Source organism: Cololabis saira, chromosome 1, assembly GCF_033807715.1.
Source record: "Cololabis saira isolate AMF1-May2022 chromosome 1, fColSai1.1, whole genome shotgun sequence".
Lineage (NCBI taxonomy): Eukaryota > Metazoa > Chordata > Actinopteri > Beloniformes > Belonidae > Cololabis > Cololabis saira.
Window position 1 is genome coordinate 42,029,271 of NC_084587.1, and position 22,307 is coordinate 42,051,577.

At 44.7% G+C, this 22,307-nt stretch overlaps 30 non-coding genes across 30 annotated transcripts; all 30 read left to right on the forward strand.

Annotated features, from left to right (window-relative positions):
* The first annotated feature begins 125 nt into the window (after positions 1-125).
* Positions 126-197, forward strand: trnae-uuc (transfer RNA glutamic acid (anticodon UUC)). Its single transcript has one exon. It is a non-coding gene; the product is annotated as a tRNA-Glu (tRNA).
* A 552-nt stretch (positions 198-749) lies between these two features.
* Positions 750-821, forward strand: trnae-cuc (transfer RNA glutamic acid (anticodon CUC)). Its single transcript has one exon. It is a non-coding gene; the product is annotated as a tRNA-Glu (tRNA).
* Positions 822-1,367: 546 nt separating this feature from the next.
* trnae-uuc (transfer RNA glutamic acid (anticodon UUC)) lies at positions 1,368-1,439 on the forward strand. The gene has a single exon. It is a non-coding gene; the product is annotated as a tRNA-Glu (tRNA).
* Positions 1,440-1,810: 371 nt separating this feature from the next.
* On the forward strand, positions 1,811-1,882 carry trnae-cuc (transfer RNA glutamic acid (anticodon CUC)). The gene has a single exon. It is a non-coding gene; the product is annotated as a tRNA-Glu (tRNA).
* A 546-nt stretch (positions 1,883-2,428) lies between these two features.
* trnae-uuc (transfer RNA glutamic acid (anticodon UUC)) lies at positions 2,429-2,500 on the forward strand. The gene has a single exon. It is a non-coding gene; the product is annotated as a tRNA-Glu (tRNA).
* Positions 2,501-2,871: 371 nt separating this feature from the next.
* Positions 2,872-2,943, forward strand: trnae-cuc (transfer RNA glutamic acid (anticodon CUC)). The gene has a single exon. It is a non-coding gene; the product is annotated as a tRNA-Glu (tRNA).
* Positions 2,944-3,489: 546 nt separating this feature from the next.
* Positions 3,490-3,561, forward strand: trnae-uuc (transfer RNA glutamic acid (anticodon UUC)). Its single transcript has one exon. It is a non-coding gene; the product is annotated as a tRNA-Glu (tRNA).
* A 371-nt stretch (positions 3,562-3,932) lies between these two features.
* Positions 3,933-4,004, forward strand: trnae-cuc (transfer RNA glutamic acid (anticodon CUC)). The gene has a single exon. It is a non-coding gene; the product is annotated as a tRNA-Glu (tRNA).
* A 546-nt stretch (positions 4,005-4,550) lies between these two features.
* trnae-uuc (transfer RNA glutamic acid (anticodon UUC)) lies at positions 4,551-4,622 on the forward strand. The gene has a single exon. It is a non-coding gene; the product is annotated as a tRNA-Glu (tRNA).
* A 552-nt stretch (positions 4,623-5,174) lies between these two features.
* trnae-cuc (transfer RNA glutamic acid (anticodon CUC)) lies at positions 5,175-5,246 on the forward strand. Its single transcript has one exon. It is a non-coding gene; the product is annotated as a tRNA-Glu (tRNA).
* Positions 5,247-5,792: 546 nt separating this feature from the next.
* trnae-uuc (transfer RNA glutamic acid (anticodon UUC)) lies at positions 5,793-5,864 on the forward strand. The gene has a single exon. It is a non-coding gene; the product is annotated as a tRNA-Glu (tRNA).
* A 371-nt stretch (positions 5,865-6,235) lies between these two features.
* Positions 6,236-6,307, forward strand: trnae-cuc (transfer RNA glutamic acid (anticodon CUC)). The gene has a single exon. It is a non-coding gene; the product is annotated as a tRNA-Glu (tRNA).
* Positions 6,308-6,853: 546 nt separating this feature from the next.
* On the forward strand, positions 6,854-6,925 carry trnae-uuc (transfer RNA glutamic acid (anticodon UUC)). The gene has a single exon. It is a non-coding gene; the product is annotated as a tRNA-Glu (tRNA).
* Positions 6,926-7,296: 371 nt separating this feature from the next.
* On the forward strand, positions 7,297-7,368 carry trnae-cuc (transfer RNA glutamic acid (anticodon CUC)). Its single transcript has one exon. It is a non-coding gene; the product is annotated as a tRNA-Glu (tRNA).
* Positions 7,369-8,357: 989 nt separating this feature from the next.
* On the forward strand, positions 8,358-8,429 carry trnae-cuc (transfer RNA glutamic acid (anticodon CUC)). Its single transcript has one exon. It is a non-coding gene; the product is annotated as a tRNA-Glu (tRNA).
* Positions 8,430-8,975: 546 nt separating this feature from the next.
* Positions 8,976-9,047, forward strand: trnae-uuc (transfer RNA glutamic acid (anticodon UUC)). Its single transcript has one exon. It is a non-coding gene; the product is annotated as a tRNA-Glu (tRNA).
* Positions 9,048-9,418: 371 nt separating this feature from the next.
* trnae-cuc (transfer RNA glutamic acid (anticodon CUC)) lies at positions 9,419-9,490 on the forward strand. The gene has a single exon. It is a non-coding gene; the product is annotated as a tRNA-Glu (tRNA).
* A 5,191-nt stretch (positions 9,491-14,681) lies between these two features.
* trnae-uuc (transfer RNA glutamic acid (anticodon UUC)) lies at positions 14,682-14,753 on the forward strand. Its single transcript has one exon. It is a non-coding gene; the product is annotated as a tRNA-Glu (tRNA).
* Positions 14,754-15,124: 371 nt separating this feature from the next.
* On the forward strand, positions 15,125-15,196 carry trnae-cuc (transfer RNA glutamic acid (anticodon CUC)). Its single transcript has one exon. It is a non-coding gene; the product is annotated as a tRNA-Glu (tRNA).
* A 546-nt stretch (positions 15,197-15,742) lies between these two features.
* Positions 15,743-15,814, forward strand: trnae-uuc (transfer RNA glutamic acid (anticodon UUC)). Its single transcript has one exon. It is a non-coding gene; the product is annotated as a tRNA-Glu (tRNA).
* A 371-nt stretch (positions 15,815-16,185) lies between these two features.
* On the forward strand, positions 16,186-16,257 carry trnae-cuc (transfer RNA glutamic acid (anticodon CUC)). The gene has a single exon. It is a non-coding gene; the product is annotated as a tRNA-Glu (tRNA).
* Positions 16,258-17,246: 989 nt separating this feature from the next.
* Positions 17,247-17,318, forward strand: trnae-cuc (transfer RNA glutamic acid (anticodon CUC)). The gene has a single exon. It is a non-coding gene; the product is annotated as a tRNA-Glu (tRNA).
* Positions 17,319-18,307: 989 nt separating this feature from the next.
* Positions 18,308-18,379, forward strand: trnae-cuc (transfer RNA glutamic acid (anticodon CUC)). The gene has a single exon. It is a non-coding gene; the product is annotated as a tRNA-Glu (tRNA).
* Positions 18,380-18,925: 546 nt separating this feature from the next.
* trnae-uuc (transfer RNA glutamic acid (anticodon UUC)) lies at positions 18,926-18,997 on the forward strand. The gene has a single exon. It is a non-coding gene; the product is annotated as a tRNA-Glu (tRNA).
* A 371-nt stretch (positions 18,998-19,368) lies between these two features.
* Positions 19,369-19,440, forward strand: trnae-cuc (transfer RNA glutamic acid (anticodon CUC)). Its single transcript has one exon. It is a non-coding gene; the product is annotated as a tRNA-Glu (tRNA).
* A 546-nt stretch (positions 19,441-19,986) lies between these two features.
* trnae-uuc (transfer RNA glutamic acid (anticodon UUC)) lies at positions 19,987-20,058 on the forward strand. The gene has a single exon. It is a non-coding gene; the product is annotated as a tRNA-Glu (tRNA).
* A 371-nt stretch (positions 20,059-20,429) lies between these two features.
* On the forward strand, positions 20,430-20,501 carry trnae-cuc (transfer RNA glutamic acid (anticodon CUC)). The gene has a single exon. It is a non-coding gene; the product is annotated as a tRNA-Glu (tRNA).
* A 546-nt stretch (positions 20,502-21,047) lies between these two features.
* On the forward strand, positions 21,048-21,119 carry trnae-uuc (transfer RNA glutamic acid (anticodon UUC)). Its single transcript has one exon. It is a non-coding gene; the product is annotated as a tRNA-Glu (tRNA).
* A 371-nt stretch (positions 21,120-21,490) lies between these two features.
* Positions 21,491-21,562, forward strand: trnae-cuc (transfer RNA glutamic acid (anticodon CUC)). The gene has a single exon. It is a non-coding gene; the product is annotated as a tRNA-Glu (tRNA).
* Positions 21,563-22,108: 546 nt separating this feature from the next.
* On the forward strand, positions 22,109-22,180 carry trnae-uuc (transfer RNA glutamic acid (anticodon UUC)). Its single transcript has one exon. It is a non-coding gene; the product is annotated as a tRNA-Glu (tRNA).
* Positions 22,181-22,307: the final 127 nt, after the last annotated feature.

Sequence of the window (22,307 nt, forward strand, 5' to 3'; positions counted from 1 at the left end):
AGCTATGACAAAGCAAAGCGGTCTTCAGCTGGTTCGCAAGTTGAACAAGTTGTGAACCAGCACCAGCCCTGGCTCTGAACGGATTTGGTGGAAGACGGGTATGATTGACAGTGGCATGTGCTGTCTCCCTGGTGGTCTAGTGGTTAGGATTTGGCGCTTTCACCGCCACAGCCCGGGTTCCATTCCCGGTCAGGGAACTACTCTTTACCTGAATAGATTTCTTACACTTAACCAAGGGTTTTCAACCCTGGTCCTCCGAAGCCACTGTCTTGCGTGTTTTAGATGTGTCCTTGCTTCAACACACGGCTGTCATCAAAAGCTCCATATACCTTTCACAGTAAACTGTTTTCATGGGAGAAGGTGACTCTTCTACCTTTAAATTCTACATTATATAAACTCTTTTTGAAAAGTTCCTATTTGACAACTGCAAAGATCTGTGCTAGTAAGAAGACAAACATAGTTTACTTCAGACACTGCGTTAATGTTCAAAAAGTGTTAGCAACAACCTGCATCTTCTCTTCCTCCAAAGTGTGTTCTCCTGAAGCAAACTTGCCAAGCGTGAACTACTTGGTACTGAAGCATAAACTTGGTGAATGCCTTAGCGAGGCCCGCCTCGTGATTTCTTCACATAGTGGCTGCTGAAAAATGAGTAACGCATTATAAGTCTCAATCAGCACCCAAAGTTCTCTGCTGTAAAACAGTTGAATTAAGAGGACAGCTATTTCTAATTGACAGTACCTAGTGTCATCTCCCTGATCGTCTAGTGGTTAGGATTCGGCGCTCTCACAGCCGCGGCCCGGGTTCGATTCCCGGTCAGGGAACTAGTCTTTTCTAGAAGACATTTGTCACAATACACCACAGGGTTTCAACAAGTTGAGAGAACACGGGCCACAAAGAGTGCGGTGTACAACGATTGTGCGTACGCTCACGGTGGGATGTTCAAAAAGTGACTAGAATGTGAAAACTTGCCCCTGGTTGGATTCCCAGTCAGGGAACTGTGCATTCCTGGACTAGTTTTCTCACACTACGCCAGGAGTGCTCCTCGAAAGCCACTGTCGTGCGTGTTATAGATGTTTTCCTCCTTCAAAAATGATGCATACTTTAATGGATCTGCTATTGTCTGCCTGTATAATCGCGAGGTATTCCATAGTTGTTGTTGCTTCAATTTTCACGCCAATGCAAATGCATCGACTTTACTAATGTTAACAGTGAGTTACTGACGTGGGTCCCCTTAGCAACCCGAGCTATGACAAAGCAAAGCGGTCTTCAGCTGGTTCGCAAGTTGAACAAGTTGTGAACCAGCACCAGCCCTGGCTCTGAACGGATTTGGTGGAAGACGGGTGTGATTGACAGTGACATGTGCTGTCTCCCTGGTGGTCTAGTGGTTAGGATTTGGCGCTTTCACCGCCACAGCCCGGGTTCCATTCCCGGTCAGGGAACTGCTCCTTACCTGAATAGATTTCTTACACTTAACCAAGGGTTTTCAACCCTGGTCCTCCGAAGCCACTGTCTTGCGTGTTTTAGATGTGTCCTTGCTTCAACACACGGCTGTCATCAAAAGCTCCATATACCTTTGACAGTAAACTGTTTTCATGGGAGAAGGTGACTCTTCTACCTTTAAATTCTACATTATATAAACTCTTTTTGAAAAGTTCCTATTTGACAACTGCAAAGATCTGTGCTAGTAAGAAGACAAACATAGTTTACTTCAAACAGTGCGTTAATGTTCAAAAAGTGTTAGCAACAACCTGCTGTAAAACAGTTGAATTAAGAGGACAGCTATTTCTAATTGACAGTACCTAGTGTCATCTCCCTGATCGTCTAGTGGTTAGGATTCGGCGCTCTCACCGCCGCGGCCCGGGTTCGATTCCCGGTCAAGGAACTAGTCTTTTCTAGAAGACATTTGTCACAATACACCACAGGGTTTCAACAAGTTGAAAGAACACGGGCCACAAAGAGTGCGGTGTACAACGATTGTGCGTACGCTCACGGTGGGATGTTCAAAAAGTGACTAGAATGTGAAAACTTGCCCCTGGTTGGATTCCCAGTCAGGGAACTGTGCATTCCTGGACTAGTTTTCTCACACTACGCCAGGAGTGCTCCTCGAAAGCCACTGTCTTGCGTGTTATAGATGTTTTCCTCCTTCAAAAATGATGCATACTTTAATGGATCTGCTATTGTCTGCCTGTATAATCGCGAGGTATTCCATAGTTGTTGTTGCTTCAATTTTCACGCCAATGCAAATGCATCGACTTTACTAACGTTAACAATGAGTTACTGACGTGGGTCCCTTTAGCAACCCGAGCTATGACAAAGCAAAGCGGTCTTCAGCTGGTTCGCAAGTTGAACAAGTTGTGAACCAACACCAGCCCTGGCTCTGAACGGATTTGGTGGAAGACGGGTATGATTGACAGTGACATGTGCTGTCTCCCTGGTGGTCTAGTGGTTAGGATTTGGCGCTTTCACCGCCACGGCCCGGGTTCCATTCCCGGTCAGGGAACTGCTCTTTACCTCAATAGATTTCTTACACTTAACCAAGGGTTTTCAACCCTGGTCCTCCGAAGCCTCTGTCTTGCGTGTTTTAGATGTGTCCTTGCTTCAACACACGGCTGTCATCAAAAGCTCCATATACCTTTGACAGTAAACTGTTTTCATGGGAGAAGGTGACTCTTCTACCTTTAAATTCTACATTATATAAACTCTTTTTGAAAAGTTCCTATTTGACAACTGCAAAGATCTGTGCTAGTAAGAAGACAAACATAGTTTACTTCAGACACTGCGTTAATGTTCAAAAAGTGTTAGCAACAACCTGCTGTAAAACAGTTGAATTAAGAGGACAGCTATTTCTAATTGACAGTACCTAGTGTCATCTCCCTGATCGTCTAGTGGTTAGGATTCGGCGCTCTCACCGCCGCGGCCCGGGTTCGATTCCCGGTCAGGGAACTAGTCTTTTCTAGAAGACATTTGTCACAATACACCACAGGGTTTCAACAAGTTGAAAGAACACGGGCCACAAAGAGTGCGGTGTACAACGATTGTGCGTACGCTCACGGTGGGATGTTCAAAAAGTGACTAGAATGTGAAAACTTGCCCCTGGTTGGATTCCCAGTCAGGGAACTGTGCATTCCTGGACTAGTTTTCTCACACTACGCCAGGAGTGCTCCTCGAAAGCCACTGTCTTGCGTGTTATAGATGTTTTCCTCCTTCAAAAATGATGCATACTTTAATGGATCTGCTATTGTCTGCCTGTATAATCGCGAGGTATTCCATAGTTGTTGTTGCTTCAATTTTGACGCCAATGCAAATGCATCGACTTTACTAACGTTAACAGTGAGTTACTGACGTGGGTCCCCTTAGCAACCCGAGCTATGACAAAGCAAAGCGGTCTTCAGCTGGTTCGCAAGTTGAACAAGTTGTGAACCAGCACCAGCCCTGGCTCTGAACGGATTTGGTGGAAGACGGGTATGATTGACAGTGACATGTGCTGTCTCCCTGGTGGTCTAGTGGTTAGGATTTGGCGCTTTCACCGCCACAGCCCGGGTTCCATTCCCGGTCAGGGAACTGCTCCTTACCTGAATAGATTTCTTACACTTAACCAAGGGTTTTCAACCCTGGTCCTCCGAAGCCACTGTCTTGCGTGTTTTAGATGTGTCCTTGCTTCAACACACGGCTGTCATCAAAAGCTCCATATACCTTTGACAGTAAACTGTTTTCATGGGAGAAGGTGACTCTTCTACCTTTAAATTCTACATTATATAAACTCTTTTTGAAAAGTTCCTATTTGACAACTGCAAAGATCTGTGCTAGTAAGAAGACAAACATAGTTTACTTCAGACACTGCGTTAATGTTCAAAAAGTGTTAGCAACAACCTGCTGTAAAACAGTTGAATTAAGAGGACAGCTATTTCTAATTGACAGTACCTAGTGTCACCTCCCTGATCGTCTAGTGGTTAGGATTCGGCGCTCTCACCGCCGCGGCCCGGGTTCGATTCCCGGTCAGGGAACTAGTCTTTTCTAGAAGACATTTGTCACAATACACCACAGGGTTTCAACAAGTTGAAAGAACACGGGCCACAAAGAGTGCGGTGTACAACGATTGTGCGTACGCTCACGGTGGGATGTTCAAAAAGTGACTAGAATGTGAAAACTTGCCCCTGGTTGGATTCCCAGTCAGGGAACTGTGCATTCCTGGACTAGTTTTCTCACACTACGCCAGGAGTGCTCCTCGAAAGCCACTGTCGTGCGTGTTATAGATGTTTTCCTCCTTCAAAAATGATGCATACTTTAATGGATCTGCTATTGTCTGCCTGTATAATCGCGAGGTATTCCATAGTTGTTGTTGCTTCAATTTTCACGCCAATGCAAATGCATCGACTTTACTAACGTTAACAGTGAGTTACTGACGTGGGTCCCCTTAGCAACCCGAGCTATGACAAAGCAAAGCGGTCTTCAGCTGGTTCGCAAGTTGAACAAGTTGTGAACCAGCACCAGCCCTGGCTCTGAACGGATTTGGTGGAAGACGGGTATGATTGACAGTGACATGTGCTGTCTCCCTGGTGGTCTAGTGGTTAGGATTTGGCGCTTTCACCGCCACAGCCCGGGTTCCATTCCCGGTCAGGGAACTGCTCCTTACCTGAATAGATTTCTTACACTTAACCAAGGGTTTTCAACCCTGGTCCTCCGAAGCCACTGTCTTGCGTGTTTTAGATGTGTCCTTGCTTCAACACACGGCTGTCATCAAAAGCTCCATATACCTTTGACAGTAAACTGTTTTCATGGGAGAAGGTGACTCTTCTACCTTTAAATTCTACATTATATAAACTCTTTTTGAAAAGTTCCTATTTGACAACTGCAAAGATCTGTGCTAGTAAGAAGACAAACATAGTTTACTTCAGACACTGCGTTAATGTTCAAAAAGTGTTAGCAACAACCTGCATCTTCTCTTCCTCCAAAGTGTGTTCTCCTGAAGCAAACTTGCCAAGCGTGAACTACTTGGTACTGAAGCATAAACTTGGTGAATGCCTTAGCGAGGCCCGCCTCTTGATTTCTTCACATAGTGGCTGCTGAAAAATGAGTAACGCATTATAAGTCTCAATCAGCACCCAAAGTTCTCTGCTGTAAAACAGTTGAATTAAGAGGACAGCTATTTCTAATTGACAGTATCTAGTGTCATCTCCCTTATGGTCTAGTGGTTAGGATTCGGCGCTCTCACCGCCGCGGCCCGGGTTCGATTCCCGGTCAGGGAACTGGTCTTTTCTAGAAGACATTTCTCACAATACACCACAGGGTTTCAACAAGTTGAAAGAACACGGGCCACAAAGAGTGCGGTGTACAACGATTGTGCGTACGCTCACGGTGGGATGTTCAAAAAGTGACTAGAATGTGAAAACTTGCCCCTGGTTGGATTCCCAGTCAGGGAACTGTGCATTCCTGGACTAGTTTTCTCACACTACGCCAGGAGTGCTCCTCGAAAGCCACTGTCGTGCGTGTTATAGATGTTTTCCTCCTTCAAAAATGATGCATACTTTAATGGATCTGCTATTGTCTGCCTGTATAATCGCGAGGTATTCCATAGTTGTTGTTGCTTCAATTTTGACGCCAATGCAAATGCATCGACTTTACTAACGTTAACAGTGAGTTACTGATGTGGGTCCCTTTAGCAACCCGAGCTATGACAAAGCAAAGCGGTCTTCAGCTGGTTCGCAAGTTGAACAAGTTGTGAACCAGCACCAGCCCTGGCTCTGAACGGATTTGGTGGAAGACTGGTATGATTGACAGGGACATGTGCTGTCTCCCTGGTGGTCTAGTGGTTAGGATTTGGCGCTTTCACCGCCACGGCCCGGGTTCCATTCCCGGTCAGGGAACTGCTCTTTACCTGAATAGATTTCTTACACTTAACCAAGGGTTTTCAACCCTGGTCCTCCGAAGCCTCTGTCTTGCGTGTTTTAGATGTGTCCTTGCTTCAACACACGGCTGTCATCAAAAGCTCCATATACCTTTGACAGTAAACTGTTTTCATGGGAGAAGGTGACTCTTCTACCTTTAAATTCTACATTATATAAACTCTTTTTGAAAAGTTCCTATTTGACAACTGCAAAGATCTGTGCTAGTAAGAAGACAAACATAGTTTACTTCAGACACTGCGTTAATGTTCAAAAAGTGTTAGCAACAACCTGCTGTAAAACAGTTGAATTAAGAGGACAGCTATTTCTAATTGACAGTACCTAGTGTCATCTCCCTGATCGTCTAGTGGTTAGGATTCGGCGCTCTCACCGCCGCGGCCCGGGTTCGATTCCCGGTCAAGGAGCTAGTCTTTTCTAGAAGACATTTGTCACAATACACCACAGGGTTTCAACAAGTTGAAAGAACACGGGCCACAAAGAGTGCGGTGTACAACGATTGTGCGTACGCTCACGGTGGGATGTTCAAAAAGTGACTAGAATGTGAAAACTTGCCCCTGGTTGGATTCCCAGTCAGGGAACTGTGCATTCCTGGACTAGTTTTCTCACACTACGCCAGGAGTGCTCCTCGAAAGCCACTGTCTTGCGTGTTATAGATGTTTTCCTCCTTCAAAAATGATGCATACTTTAATGGATCTGCTATTGTCTGCCTGTATAATCGCGAGGTATTCCATAGTTGTTGTTGCTTCAATTTTGACGCCAATGCAAATGCATCGACTTTACTAACGTTAACAGTGAGTTACTGACGTGGGTCCCTTTAGCAACCCGAGCTATGACAAAGCAAAGCGGTCTTCAGCTGGTTCGCAAGTTGAACAAGTTGTGAACCAGCACCAGCCCTGGCTCTGAACGGATTTGGTGGAAGACGGGTATGATTGACAATGGCATGTGCTGTCTCCCTGGTGGTCTAGTGGTTAGGATTTGGCGCTTTCACCGCCACAGCCCGGGTTCCATTCCCGGTCAGGGAACTGCTCTTTACCTGAATAGATTTCTTACACTTAACCAAGTGTTTTCAACCCTGGTCCTCCGAAGCCTCTGTCTTGCGTGTTTTAGATGTGTCCTTGCTTCAACACACGGCTGTCATCAAAAGCTCCATATACCTTTGACAGTAAACTGTTTTCATGGGAGAAGGTGACTCTTCTACCTTTAAATTCTACATTATATAAACTCTTTTTGAAAAGTTCCTATTTGACAACTGCAAAGATCTGTGCTAGTAAGAAGACAAACATAGTTTACTTCAGACACTGCGTTAATGTTCAAAAAGTGTTAGCAACAACCTGCTGTAAAACAGTTGAATTAAGAGGACAGCTATTTCTAATTGACAGTACCTAGTGTCATCTCCCTGATCGTCTAGTGGTTAGGATTCGGCGCTCTCACCGCCGCGGCCCGGGTTCGATTCCCGGTCAGGGAACTGGTCTTTTCTAGAAGACATTTGTCACAATACACCACAGGGTTTCAACAAGTTGAAAGAACACGGGCCACAAAGAGTGCCGTGTACAACGATTGTGCGTACGCTCACGGTGGGATGTTCAAAAAGTGACTAGAATGTGAAAACTTGCCCCTGGTTGGATTCCCAGTCAGGGAACTGTGCATTCCTGTACTAGTTTTCTCACACTACGCCAGGAGTGCTCCTCGAAAGCCACTGTCTTGCGTGTTATAGATGTTTTCCTCCTTCAAAAATGATGCATACTTTAATGGATCTGCTATTGTCTGCCTGTATAATCGCGAGGTATTCCATAGTTGTTGTTGCTTCAATTTTGACGCCAATGCAAATGCATCGACTTTACTAACGTTAACAGTGAGTTACTGACGTGGGTCCCTTTAGCAACCCGAGCTATGACAAAGCAAAGCGGTCTTCAGCTGGTTCGCAAGTTGAACAAGTTGTGAACCAGCACCAGCCCTGGCTCTGAACGGATTTGGTGGAAGACGGGTATGATTGACAGTGGCATGTGCTGTCTCCCTGGTGGTCTAGTGGTTAGGATTTGGCGCTTTCACCGCCACAGCCCGGGTTCCATTCCCAGTCAGGGAACTGCTCCTTACCTGAATAGATTTCTTACACTTAACCAAGGGTTTTCAACCCTGGTCCTCCGAAGCCACTGTCTTGCGTGTTTTAGATGTGTCCTTGCTTCAACACACGGCTGTCATCAAAAGCTCCATATAACTTTGACAGTAAACTGTTTTCATGGGGGAAGGTGACTCTTCTACCTTTAAATTCTACATTATATAAACTCTTTTTGAAAAGTTCCTATTTGACAACTGCAAAGATCTGTGCTAGTAAGAAGACAAACATAGTTTACTTCAGACACTGCGTTAATGTTCAAAAAGTGTTAGCAACAACCTGCTGTAAAACAGTTGAATTAAGAGGACAGCTATTTCTAATTGACAGTACCTAGTGTCATCTCCCTGATCGTCTAGTGGTTAGGATTCGGCGCTCTCACCGCCGCGGCCCGGGTTCGATTCCCGGTCAGGGAACTAGTCTTTTCTAGAAGACATTTCTCACAATACACCACAGGGTTTCAACAAGTTGAAAGAACACGGGCCACAAAGAGTGCGGTGTGCAACGATTGTGCGTACGCTCACGGTGGGATGTTCAAAAAGTGACTAGAATGTGAAAACTTGCCCCTGGTTGGATTCCCAGTCAGGGAACTGTGCATTCCTGGACTAGTTTTCTCACACTACGCCAGGAGTGCTCCTCGAAAGCCACTGTCGTGCGTGTTATAGATGTTTTCCTCCTTCAAAAATGATGCATACTTTAATGGATCTGCTATTGTCTGCCTGTATAATCGCGAGGTATTCCATAGTTGTTGTTGCTTCAATTTTCACGCCAATGCAAATGCATCGACTTTACTAACGTTAACAATGAGTTACTGACGTGGGTCCCTTTAGCAACCCGAGCTATGACAAAGCAAAGCGGTCTTCAGCTGGTTCGCAAGTTGAACAAGTTGTGAACCAACACCAGCCCTGGCTCTGAACGGATTTGGTGGAAGACGGGTATGATTGACAGTGACATGTGCTGTCTCCCTGGTGGTCTAGTGGTTAGGATTTGGCGCTTTCACCGCCACGGCCCGGGTTCCATTCCCGGTCAGGGAACTGCTCTTTACCTGAATAGATTTCTTACACTTAACCAAGGGTTTTCAACCCTGGTCCTCCGAAGCCTCTGTCTTGCGTGTTTTAGATGTGTCCTTGCTTCAACACACGGCTGTCATCAAAAGCTCCATATACCTTTGACAGTAAACTGTTTTCATGGGAGAAGGTGACTCTTCTACCTTTAAATTCTACATTATATAAACTCTTTTTGAAAAGTTCCTATTTGACAACTGCAAAGATCTGTGCTAGTAAGAAGACAAACATAGTTTACTTCAGACACTGCGTTAATGTTCAAAAAGTGTTAGCAACAACCTGCTGTAAAACAGTTGAATTAAGAGGACAGCTATTTCTAATTGACAGTACCTAGTGTCATCTCCCTGATCGTCTAGTGGTTAGGATTCGGCGCTCTCACCGCCGCGGCCCGGGTTCGATTCCCGGTCAGGGAACTAGTCTTTTCTAGAAGACATTTGTCACAATACACCACAGGGTTTCAACAAGTTGAAAGAACACGGGCCACAAAGAGTGCGGTGTACAACGATTGTGCGTACTGTTAGGTTAAAAAGTCATCACAATATTAATTAACTTAGAAAAAGACACCGGAGACCTGTGGAATGATCTTTCAATGGCCTTCTGCAGAAGGTTGGACAGAAGTCTGAGGAGCTGTGGGCAACACGGCCCTCTCTTCGAACTCGTCGGCCTTCTGACAACTGGCTATCTGCAGAGCTGGCGCTTTTATTGGTAAAACTGACAGGAAACTTTGACCATATTTGGAACAGTGAATGTATAGATAGACAATTGACAAAAACAGGAAACAGATGGTCACACAGACATGGTATCAGATGACAGTTGAAAAGTCACACCTTATGACTTTTCAGTTAGTAAGTAACTTATCTGTGGTGTGCAGAGCAACAGACATCCTTTTAAAATTGGTCAAGGGGGTTTTGTTGTCATGAGATGGTCTTAAACCCTTAAAGACAATGAGACGGCTGTCAGACGACCCCCCTGAGTCTCTCCAAGGAAGTTTATCTGTTTAGAGCATGTGATGGGGGTCTTGGAACAGATGTGCCTAAAAACAATGGTCCATTTGACCAACCAGGAAGTCAGCAGTTTTAACCTCCTGCGTGGCAGGCGAGAATTCTACCACTGAACTACCAATGCATGTCATGAGAATAAACAGGTAGTTTTCTAATTCTGATTCTGATACTCATAAGAACTAAACTTAATTCAAACTTTGATTAATCTGACATTTCCCTCCTGTTTGTTCTCATGAAACTTCACAGTAAACAAAATAAAACACTCCAGTGTCATTGTAAACATACAGGTAATGAAAACACAGAACAGTACAAAGACAGTAATAGTCGGAATCGGAATCGTAATCTCAGTCATTATGTCAGCATGACTCAGTAGTGAAAAAGTCTCTTCCATTCCTCGGACTCCTCTCCTAGTTTGTTGTCGCAAGTCAGTTTGGCTAGTCATATTCTTCAGGCTGGGCTGGCGAGTAGGCATCAGATGATTACTTCGGCGAGCAAAGGTTGTGGAACCGCTCGACTTCCCGCACTACTCGAGCCTGGCACGTTTCTCCGCTAGCTTTCACTGCAACTGGTGAACGCAGTAGATCGTTCAGCAGCCTTTACTGCTGCCGGTGTCCTGATCTGGACAGCAAAAAGGGCCCGTCCTGACGGAGTGATGACGTTTCACCACTCGACTCAGGATCCGGTTACCCAGTTTCAGCAGTTCCTGCTTTAGGAGAGGGGGAGAGGAAGAAACAGCAGCGTACAAGAAGACGATTCTCATGTACAGGTCGACTAATGGCCATCATTCAGGCCATGGCTTTCTTGAGCCTTAACTTAACAGGCTATTAGTTCACTCCAAGAACGAAATCCATATGAACAACTTCAAATGGATAGGTCCTTTCATGTTGTATCTGCAACATGTCGAAAAGCTCCTACTAAAAAATTTTTAAAGGGTATTTAGTATTTAATCCTCATGATGTATCATATACCCCTACTCCCTCCTGTTGAGCCATAAAAACTTCCTATGGCTCAACTTAGCCACCAGGGGGAACAACTTCCTTGGAAGCACCAGTTTGCTTCGCTCCAGACAAAGGCCTTCTGAAGTTACAGTAGCTAGTTGCAGTAGCACCTTCATTTAGCCAAATGCTTTTCTCTTCTTTGCAAGAGCATTGTTTCTAATGTCAACAGTGGATAGAGGGGGTCAGGACCGCCTGAGTCCTGACTCCTCCCCAGATAAGTGGCCCTCCCACTTCTTGACCTCTGCATCCTGGCAGGTCGGCAAGTCTGACTTAATGATCCTCTAGGGTTGGATATCTATGTCCCTCAGAGATCCCCCCTCCCATCACCAGATTAGATGGGGGCAAAAACCTTTTAAACTCTGTCTCCCACCGTAGATTAGACTACAGAATTTCTCATTGAAAAACGTTCTTATTTCAACCCAAGTGGGTTATGGTCTTATTAAAGTAACACCACACAAAAACTGTCAGTGCAGCAACTCTCCTGCAACGTAAACAGTAGTCTTCAGTGAACTTATATATATATATATATATTGTATATATAAACAATAATTCATTGTCACAAAACGTCGGACTGAAAGGAGCATTCTATCTAATAATGTCTTCTCAACTGTTGTTGAGCTATATTTTCCCCAAATCAAAAGAAATGCCAGAAAATTGTCAGAAAATTGTCAGAAAATTATCAGAAAAATTGTCTCAAGATAAATCATATAGTCTTCAGGAGATTCCTAATCTTCTGTTTGCATGCTGCAACGCAAATGCATGCTCTTCTATGAAAACTCATAGAAGTCTTAAGAAAATTGTGGGATAAATTCCCATGTGTAAACTACACATAGACAAAAACCCACTAACATTAAACACTCACTTCAGATCATCTATATGTGGGTTTGTGTATCACTGCAAATGTGTAAATTATTTATCCTCCAACTAAACTAACCAAACTCAATTGGTGCATTTCAAATTAACTCCAAAACTAAATGGTAACAACACTGATCACAAATGTACACATTGTCAGTGTGAATAGCCTAGTATGCACTCAGAGTTTTTCTTTTCTAAAAAGATTGTACAACGGGTTTGTTTCTCCTGCATACAATCCGAGTTAAATACAGTATTACAAAAGTAATCTGCAAATTAAATGATGAATTAACCCAATTTGAACTTCTATGATTCTATGCCTTCATTCAGGGCTTAGAATGATAGAAATAATATATTATTCCACATCTCTACGTCTCCTCCAAAAGGAGAGCTCACTTCATTTCTCTTCACCACTGAAAACCCCCCTTTTCCAGCAAACAAAAAAGTTCTCTCCTTCAGACACAGACTGCAGCCGCTCGTAAAGCGCTGCACCTACTGCTGGAGCACGCTTTCACACACACATAGTGCTGTAGCCTTAACTAAGCCTTAACTAACCTTAACTAGGCTTAACTAAGCCTGTCATCTCATGCAGCTCTTCGTAAACGTGCAGCCACACTGCAGCAGCACTTTTCTCACACACACAGACAATGTCTCTCACATACACACACACACACAGAGAGGGAGAGAGAGAGAGAGAGAGAGCTTGTCACACACACAGAGAATCTCATCCTGCTGCAGCCCCGCAGCTGCAGCCTTCTGTCCTCCCAGTCTCTCATCAATACCTCTCCCACCCATTTTTACTTCTTGTTTTTTTCTTTTAGTCTTAAATTAGTTGATTTAGTTCTTTTTAAGTTTCGTGTATTATTATTTCGCAAGATTTGTCTCCATTTTCTTAAGTTTGAGGACGTCTCCCCATCAATTAAGCATCTTTTAGAGATTCTTTAAGCATAAGTTTCAGCTTAACCACGCCTCTGCTATTTTTCGTCAGTTATTTTCTTTCCTAAGTTTCTCTCAGAACACAAGTTTCCTTTTTCAACAGTTTGGTTTTAGCCTGATATTTAGTGAACAATTAAAATTTTTTCCTCTCAATTTTGGAAACCCCACATTGAACACACAGTTTTCCTCTCAATTTTGGAAACCCCACATTGACATCAGACAAACATCAGACAGGACGAACATAAAACACAACCATTAAAAATCATTTCCAAGAAACCTCTCCTCGTTATCCTGTACTTTTAAAGTCCCAGACTTCAAAAGCCGGTCCTTAGACCGAGTGAGTGTTGGCTTTTGCACTAGCCCCAGGCAATAGTGTCTTTTTAAAAGTTCCCTGAACTTAAAAATGGGTCCCAGACCTCGACCAACACTTTTTTCACCAACCCGCGGTCAGTATACACAGAAATTTCACTCAAAAGAGGTCTCTCACCTAGTCTCCTAGTGCCTTCCCCTGGCTGGGAAATCTCGTCGTCTGGACTCTGGAACAGCGCAAGATCAACCTGGCCCCGTCCCTGAAGTCGGGAACCGGCTGTCGACAGATTTTTAGATGGCCCGTTGAATCTTACGCCACCCCAATCGTCGCAGCTCGAGAGATGCCGGGTTTCGGCACCAAATGTTAGGTTAAAAAGTCATCACAATATTAATTAACTTAGAAAAAGACACCGGAGACCTGTGGAATGATCTTTCAATGGCCTTCTGCAGAAGGTTGGACAGAAGTCTGAGGAGCTGTGGGCAACACGGCCCTCTCTTCGAACTCGTCGGCCTTCTGACAACTGGCTATCTGCAGAGCTGGCGCTTTTATTGGTAAAACTGACAGGAAACTTTGACCATATTTGGAACAGTGAATGTATAGATAGACAATTGACAAAAACAGGAAACAGATGGTCACACAGACATGGTATCAGATGACAGTTGAAAAGTCACACCTTATGACTTTTCAGTTAGTAAGTAACTTATCTGTGGTGTGCAGAGCAACAGACATCCTTTTAAAATTGGTCAAGGGGGTTTTGTTGTCATGAGATGGTCTTAAACCCTTAAAGACAATGAGACGGCTGTCAGACGACCCCCCTGAGTCTCTCCAAGGAAGTTTATCTGTTTAGAGCATGTGATGGGGGTCTTGGAACAGATGTGCCTAAAAACAATGGTCCATTTGACCAACCAGGAAGTCAGCAGTTTTAACCTCCTGCGTGGCAGGCGAGAATTCTACCACTGAACTACCAATGCATGTCATGAGAATAAACAGGTAGTTTTCTAATTCTGATTCTGATACTCATAAGAACTAAACTTAATTCAAACTTTGATTAATCTGACAGTACGCTCACGGTGGGATGTTCAAAAAGTGACTAGAATGTGAAAACTTGCCCCTGGTTGGATTCCCAGTCAGGGAACTGTGCATTCCTGGACTAGTTTTCTCACACTACGCCAGGAGTGCTCCTCGAAAGCCACTGTCTTGCGTGTTATAGATGTTTTCCTCCTTCAAAAATGATGCATACTTTAATGGATCTGCTATTGTCTGCCTGTATAATCGCGAGGTATTCCATAGTTGTTGTTGCTTCAATTTTGACGCCAATGCAAATGCATCGACTTTACTAACGTTAACAGTGAGTTACTGACGTGGGTCCCTTTAGCAACCCGAGCTATGACAAAGCAAAGCGGTCTTCAGCTGGTTCGCAAGTTGAACAAGTTGTGAACCAGCACCAGCCCTGGCTCTGAACGGATTTGGTGGAAGACGGGTATGATTGACAGTGGCATGTGCTGTCTCCCTGGTGGTCTAGTGGTTAGGATTTGGCGCTTTCACCGCCACAGCCCGGGTTCCATTCCCGGTCAGGGAACTGCTCTTTACCTGAATAGATTTCTTACACTTAACCAAGGGTTTTCAACCCTGGTCCTCCGAAGCCTCTGTCTTGCGTGTTTTAGATGTGTCCTTGCTTCAACACACGGCTGTCATCAAAAGCTCCATATACCTTTGACAATAAACTGTTTTCATGGGAGAAGGTGACTCTTCTACCTTTAAATTCTACATTATATAAACTCTTTTTGAAAAGTTCCTATTTGACAACTGCAAAGATCTGTGCTAGTAAGAAGACAAACATAGTTTACTTCAGACACTGCGTTAATGTTCAAAAAGTGTTAGCAACAACCTGCTGTAAAACAGTTGAATTAAGAGGACAGCTATTTCTAATTGACAGTACCTAGTGTCATCTCCCTGATCGTCTAGTGGTTAGGATTCGGCGCTCTCACCGCCGCGGCCCGGGTTCGATTCCCGGTCAGGGAACTAGTCTTTTCTAGAAGACATTTCTCACAATACACCACAGGGTTTCAACAAGTTGAAAGAACACGGGCCACAAAGAGTGCGGTGTACAACGATTGTGCGTACGCTCACGGTGGGATGTTCAAAAAGTGACTAGAATGTGAAAACTTGCCCCTGGTTGGATTCCCAGTCAGGGAACTGTGCATTCCTGGACTAGTTTTCTCACACTACGCCAGGAGTGCTCCTCGAAAGCCACTGTCTTGCGTGTTATAGATGTTTTCCTCCTTCAAAAATGATGCATACTTTAATGGATCTGCTATTGTCTGCCTGTATAATCGCGAGGTATTCCATAGTTGTTGTTGCTTCAATTTTCACGCCAATGCAAATGCATCGACTTTACTAACGTTAACAGTGAGTTACTGACGTGGGTCCCTTTAGCAACCCGAGCTATGACAAAGCAAAGCGGTCTTCAGCTGGTTCGCAAGTTGAACAAGTTGTGAACCAGCACCAGCCCTGGCTCTGAACGGATTTGGTGGAAGACGGGTATGATTGACAGTGACATGTGCTGTCTCCCTGGTGGTCTAGTGGTTAGGATTTGGCGCTTTCACCGCCACGGCCAGGGTTCCATTCCCGGTCAGGGAACTGCTCTTTACCTGAATAGATTTCTTACACTTAACCAAGGGTTTTCAACCCTGGTCCTCCGAAGCCACTGTCTTGCGTGTTTTAGATGTGTCCTTGCTTCAACACACGGCTGTCATCAAAAGCTCCATATACCTTTGACAGTAAACTGTTTTCATGGGAGAAGGTGACTCTTCTACCTTTAAATTCTACATTATATAAACTCTTTTTGAAAAGTTCCTATTTGACAACTGCAAAGATCTGTGCTAGTAAGAAGACAAACATAGTTTACTTCAGACACTGCGTTAATGTTCAAAAAGTGTTAGCAACAACCTGCTGTAAAACAGTTGAATTAAAAGGACAGCTATTTCTAATTGACAGTACCTAGTGTCATCTCCCTGATCGTCTAGTGGTTAGGATTCGGCGCTCTCACCGCCGCGGCCCGGGTTCGATTCCCGGTCAGGGAACTAGTCTTTTCTAGAAGACATTTCTCACAATACACCACAGGGTTTCAACAAGTTGAAAGAACACGGGCCACAAAGAGTGCGGTGTACAACGATTGTGCGTACGCTCACGGTGGGATGTTCAAAAAGTGACTAGAATGTGAAAACTTGCCCCTGGTTGGATTCCCAGTCAGGGAACTGTGCATTCCTGGACTAGTTTTCTCACACTACGCCAGGAGTGCTCCTCGAAAGCCACTGTCTTGCGTGTTATAGATGTTTTCCTCCTTCAAAAATGATGCATACTTTAATGGATCTGCTATTGTCTGCCTGTATAATCGCGAGGTATTCCATAGTTGTTGTTGCTTCAATTTTGACGCCAATGCAAATGCATCGACTTTACTAACGTTAACAGTGAGTTACTGACGTGGGTCCCTTTAGCAACCCGAGCTATGACAAAGCAAAGCGGTCTTCAGCTGGTTCGCAAGTTGAACAAGTTGTGAACCAGCACCAGCCCTGGCTCTGAACGGATTTGGTGGAAGACGGGTATGATTGACAGTGGCATGTGCTGTCTCCCTGGTGGTCTAGTGGTTAGGATTTGGCGCTTTCACCGCCACAGCCCAGGTTCCATTCCCGGTCAGGGAACTGCTCTTTACCTGAATAGATTTCTTACACTTAACCAAGGGTTTTCAACCCTGGTCCTCCGAAGCCTCTGTCTTGCGTGTTTTAGATGTGTCCTTGCTTCAACACACGGCTGTCATCAAAAGCTCCATATACCTTTGACAATAAACTGTTTTCATGGGAGAAGGTGACTCTTCTACCTTTAAATTCTACATTATATAAACTCTTTTTGAAAAGTTCCTATTTGACAACTGCAAAGATCTGTGCTAGTAAGAAGACAAACATAGTTTACTTCAGACACTGCGTTAATGTTCAAAAAGTGTTAGCAACAACCTGCTGTAAAACAGTTGAATTAAGAGGACAGCTATTTCTAATTGACAGTACCTAGTGTCATCTCCCTGATCGTCTAGTGGTTAGGATTCGGCGCTCTCACCGCCGCGGCCCGGGTTCGATTCCCGGTCAGGGAACTAGTCTTTTCTAGAAGACATTTCTCACAATACACCACAGGGTTTCAACAAGTTGAAAGAACACGGGCCACAAAGAGTGCGGTGTACAACGATTGTGCGTACGCTCACGGTGGGATGTTCAAAAAGTGACTAGAATGTGAAAACTTGCCCCTGGTTGGATTCCCAGTCAGGGAACTGTGCATTCCTGGACTAGTTTTCTCACACTACGCCAGGAGTGCTCCTCGAAAGCCACTGTCTTGCGTGTTATAGATGTTTTCCTCCTTCAAAAATGATGCATACTTTAATGGATCTGCTATTGTCTGCCTGTATAATCGCGAGGTATTCCATAGTTGTTGTTGCTTCAATTTTGACGCCAATGCAAATGCATCGACTTTACTAACGTTAACAGTGAGTTACTGACGTGGGTCCCTTTAGCAACCCGAGCTATGACAAAGCAAAGCGGTCTTCAGCTGGTTCGCAAGTTGAACAAGTTGTGAACCAGCACCAGCCCTGGCTCTGAACGGATTTGGTGGAAGACGGGTATGATTGACAGTGGCATGTGCTGTCTCCCTGGTGGTCTAGTGGTTAGGATTTGGCGCTTTCACCGCCACAGCCCAGGTTCCATTCCCGGTCAGGGAACTGCTCTTTACCTGAATAGATTTCTTACACTTAACCAAGGGTTTTCAACCCTGGTCCTCCGAAGCCTCTGTCTTGCGTGTTTTAGATGTGTCCTTGCTTCAACACACGGCTGTCATCAAAAGCTCCATATACCTTTGACAATAAACTGTTTTCATGGGAGAAGGTGACTCTTCTACCTTTAAATTCTACATTATATAAACTCTTTTTGAAAAGTTCCTATTTGACAACTGCAAAGATCTGTGCTAGTAAGAAGACAAACATAGTTTACTTCAGACACTGCGTTAATGTTCAAAAAGTGTTAGCAACAACCTGCTGTAAAACAGTTGAATTAAGAGGACAGCTATTTCTAATTGACAGTACCTAGTGTCATCTCCCTGATAGTCTAGTGGTTAGGATTCGGCGCTCTCACCGCCGCGGCCCGGGTTCGATTCCCGGTCAGGGAACTAGTCTTTTCTAGAAGACATTTCTCACAATACACCACAGGGTTTCAACAAGTTGAAAGAACACGGGCCACAAAGAGTGCGGTGTACAACGATTGTGCGTACGCTCACGGTGGGATGTTCAAAAAGTGACTAGAATGTGAAAACTTGCCCCTGGTTGGATTCCCAGTCAGGGAACTGTGCATTCCTGGACTAGTTTTCTCACACTACGCCAGGAGTGCTCCTCGAAAGCCACTGTCGTGCGTGTTATAGATGTTTTCCTCCTTCAAAAATGATGCATACTTTAATGGATCTGCTATTGTCTGCCTGTATAATCGCGAGGTATTCCATAGTTGTTTTTGCTTCAATTTTCACGCCAATGCAAATGCATCGACTTTACTAACGTTAACAATGAGTTACTGACGTGGGTCCCTTTAGCAACCCGAGCTATGACAAAGCAAAGCGGTCTTCAGCTGGTTCGCAAGTTGAACAAGTTGTGAACCAAACCCAGCCCTGGCTCTGAACGGATTTGGTGGAAGACGGGTATGATTGACAGTGACATGTGCTGTCTCCCTGGTGGTCTAGTGGTTAGGATTTGGCGCTTTCACCGCCACGGCCCGGGTTCCATTCCCGGTCAGGGAACTGCTCTTTACCTCAATAGATTTCTTACACTTAACCAAGGGTTTTCAACCCTGGTCCTCCGAAGCCTCTGTCTTGCGTGTTTTAGATGTGTCCTTGCTTCAACACACGGCTGTCATCAAAAGCTCCATATACCTTTGACAGTAAACTGTTTTCATGGGAGAAGGTGACTCTTCTACCTTTAAATTCTACATTATATAAACTCTTTTTGAAAAGTTCCTATTTGACAACTGCAAAGATCTGTGCTAGTAAGAAGACAAACATAGTTTACTTCAGACACTGCGTTAATGTTCAAAAAGTGTTAGCAACAACCTGCTGTAAAACAGTTGAATTAAGAGGACAGCTATTTCTAATTGACAGTACCTAGTGTCATCTCCCTGATCGTCTAGTGGTTAGGATTCGGCGCTCTCACCGCCGCGGCCCGGGTTCGATTCCCGGTCAGGGAACTAGTCTTTTCTAGAAGACATTTGTCACAATACACCACAGGGTTTCAACAAGTTGAAAGAACACGGGCCACAAAGAGTGCGGTGTACAACGATTGTGCGTACGCTCACGGTGGGATGTTCAAAAAGTGACTAGAATGTGAAAACTTGCCCCTGGTTGGATTCCCAGTCAGGGAACTGTGCATTCCTGGACTAGTTTTCTCACACTACGCCAGGAGTGCTCCTCGAAAGCCACTGTCTTGCGTGTTATAGATGTTTTCCTCCTTCAAAAATGATGCATACTTTAATGGATCTGCTATTGTCTGCCTGTATAATCGCGAGGTATTCCATAGTTGTTGTTGCTTCAATTTTCACGCCAATGCAAATGCATCGACTTTACTAACGTTAACAGTGAGTTACTGACGTGGGTCCCTTTAGCAACCCGAGCTATGACAAAGCAAAGCGGTCTTCAGCTGGTTCGCAAGTTGAACAAGTTGTGAACCAGCACCAGCCCTGGCTCTGAACGGATTTGGTGGAAGACGGGTATGATTGACAGTGGCATGCGCTGTCTCCCTGGTGGTCTAGTGGTTAGGATTTGGCGCTTTCACCGCCACAGCCCGGGTTCCATTCCCGGTCAGGGAACTGCTCTTTACCTGAATAGATTTCTTACACTTAACCAAGGGTTTTCAACCCTGGTCCTCCGAAGCCACTGTCTTGCGTGTTTTAGATGTGTCCTTGCTTCGACACACGGCTGTCATCAAAAGCTCCATATACCTTTGACAGTAAACTGTTTTCATGGGAGAAGGTGACTCTTCTACCTTTAAATTCTACATTATATAAACTCTTTTTGAAAAGTTCCTATTTGACAACTGCAAAGATCTGTGCTAGTAAGAAGACAAACATAGTTTACTTCAGACACTGCGTTAATGTTCAAAAAGTGTTAGCAACAACCTGCTGTAAAACAGTTGAATTAAGAGGACAGCTATTTCTAATTGACAGTACCTAGTGTCATCTCCCTGATCGTCTAGTGGTTAGGATTCGGCGCTCTCACCGCCGCGGCCCGGGTTCGATTCCCGGTCAGGGAACTAGTCTTTTCTAGAAGACATTTCTCACAATACACCACAGGGTTTCAACAAGTTGAAAGAACATGGGCCACAAAGAGTGCGGTGTACAACGATTGTGCGTACGCTCACGGTGGGATGTTCAAAAAGTGACTAGAATGTGGAAACTTGCCCCTGGTTGGATTCCCAGTCAGGGAACTGTGCATTCCTGGACTAGTTTTCTCACACTACGCCAGGAGTGCTCCTCGAAAGCCACTGTCTTGCGTGTTATAGATGTTTTCCTCCTTCAAAAATGATGCATACTTTAATGGATCTGCTATTGTCTGCCTGTATAATCGCGAGGTATTCCATAGTTGTTGTTGCTTCAATTTTCACGCCAATGCAAATGCATCGACTTTACTAACGTTAACAGTGAGTTACTGACGTGGGTCCCTTTAGCAACCCGAGCTATGACAAAGCAAAGCGGTCTTCAGCTGGTTCGCAAGTTGAACAAGTTGTGAACCAGCACCAGCCCTGGCTCTGAACGGATTTGGTGGAAGACGGGTATGATTGACAGTGACATGTGCTGTCTCCCTGGTGGTCTAGTGGTTAGGATTTGGCGCTTTCACCGCCACAGCCCGGGTTCCATTCCCGGTCAGGGAACTGCTCTTTACCTGAATAGATTTCTTACACTTAACCAAGGGTTTTCAACCCTGGTCCTCCGAAGCCACTGTCTTGCGTGTTTTAGATGTGTCCTTGCTTCAACACACGGCTGTCATCAAAAGCTCCATATACCTTTGACAGTAAACTGTTTTCATGGGAGAAGGTGACTCTTCTAACTTTAAATTCTACATTATATAAACTCTTTTTGAAAAGTTCCTATTTTACAACTGCAAAGATCTGTGCTAGTAAGAAGACAAACATAGTTTACTTCAGACACTGCGTTAATGTTCAAAAAGTGTTAGCAACAACCTGCTGTAAAACAGTTGAATTAAGAGGACAGCTATTTCTAATTGACAGTACCTAGTGTCATCTCCCTGATCGTCTAGTGGTTAGGATTCGGCGCTCTCACCGCCGCGGCCCGGGTTCGATTCCCGGTCAGGGAACTAGTCTTTTGTAGAAGACATTTCTCACAATACACCACAGGGTTTCAACAAGTTGAAAGAACATGGGCCACAAAGAGTGCGGTGTACAACGATTGTGCGTACGCTCACGGTGGGATGTTCAAAAAGTGACTAGAATGTGAAAACTTGCCCCTGGTTGGATTCCCAGTCAGGGAACTGTGCATTCCTGGACTAGTTTTCTCACACTACGCCAGGAGTGCTCCTCGAAAGCCACTGTCTTGCGTGTTATAGATGTTTTCCTCCTTCAAAAATGATGCATACTTTAATGGATCTGCTATTGTCTGCCTGTATAATCGCGAGGTATTCCATAGTTGTTGTTGCTTCAATTTTGACGCCAATGCAAATGCATCGACTTTACTAACGTTAACAGTGAGTTACTGACGTGGGTCCCTTTAGCAACCCGAGCTATGACAAAGCAAAGCGGTCTTCAGGTGGTTCGCAAGTTGAACAAGTTGTGAACCAGCACCAGCCCTGGCTCTTAACGGATTTGGTGGAAGACGGGTATGATTGACAGTGGCATGTGCTGTCTCCCTGGTGGTCTAGTGGTTAGGATTTGGCGCTTTCACCGCCACAGCCCGGGTTCCATTCCCGGTCAGGGAACTGCTCTTTACCTGAATAGATTTCTTACACTTAACCAAGGGTTTTCAACCCTGGTCCTCCGAAGCCACTGTCTTGCGTGTTTTAGATGTGTCCTTGCTTCAACACACGGCTGTCATCAAAAGCTCCA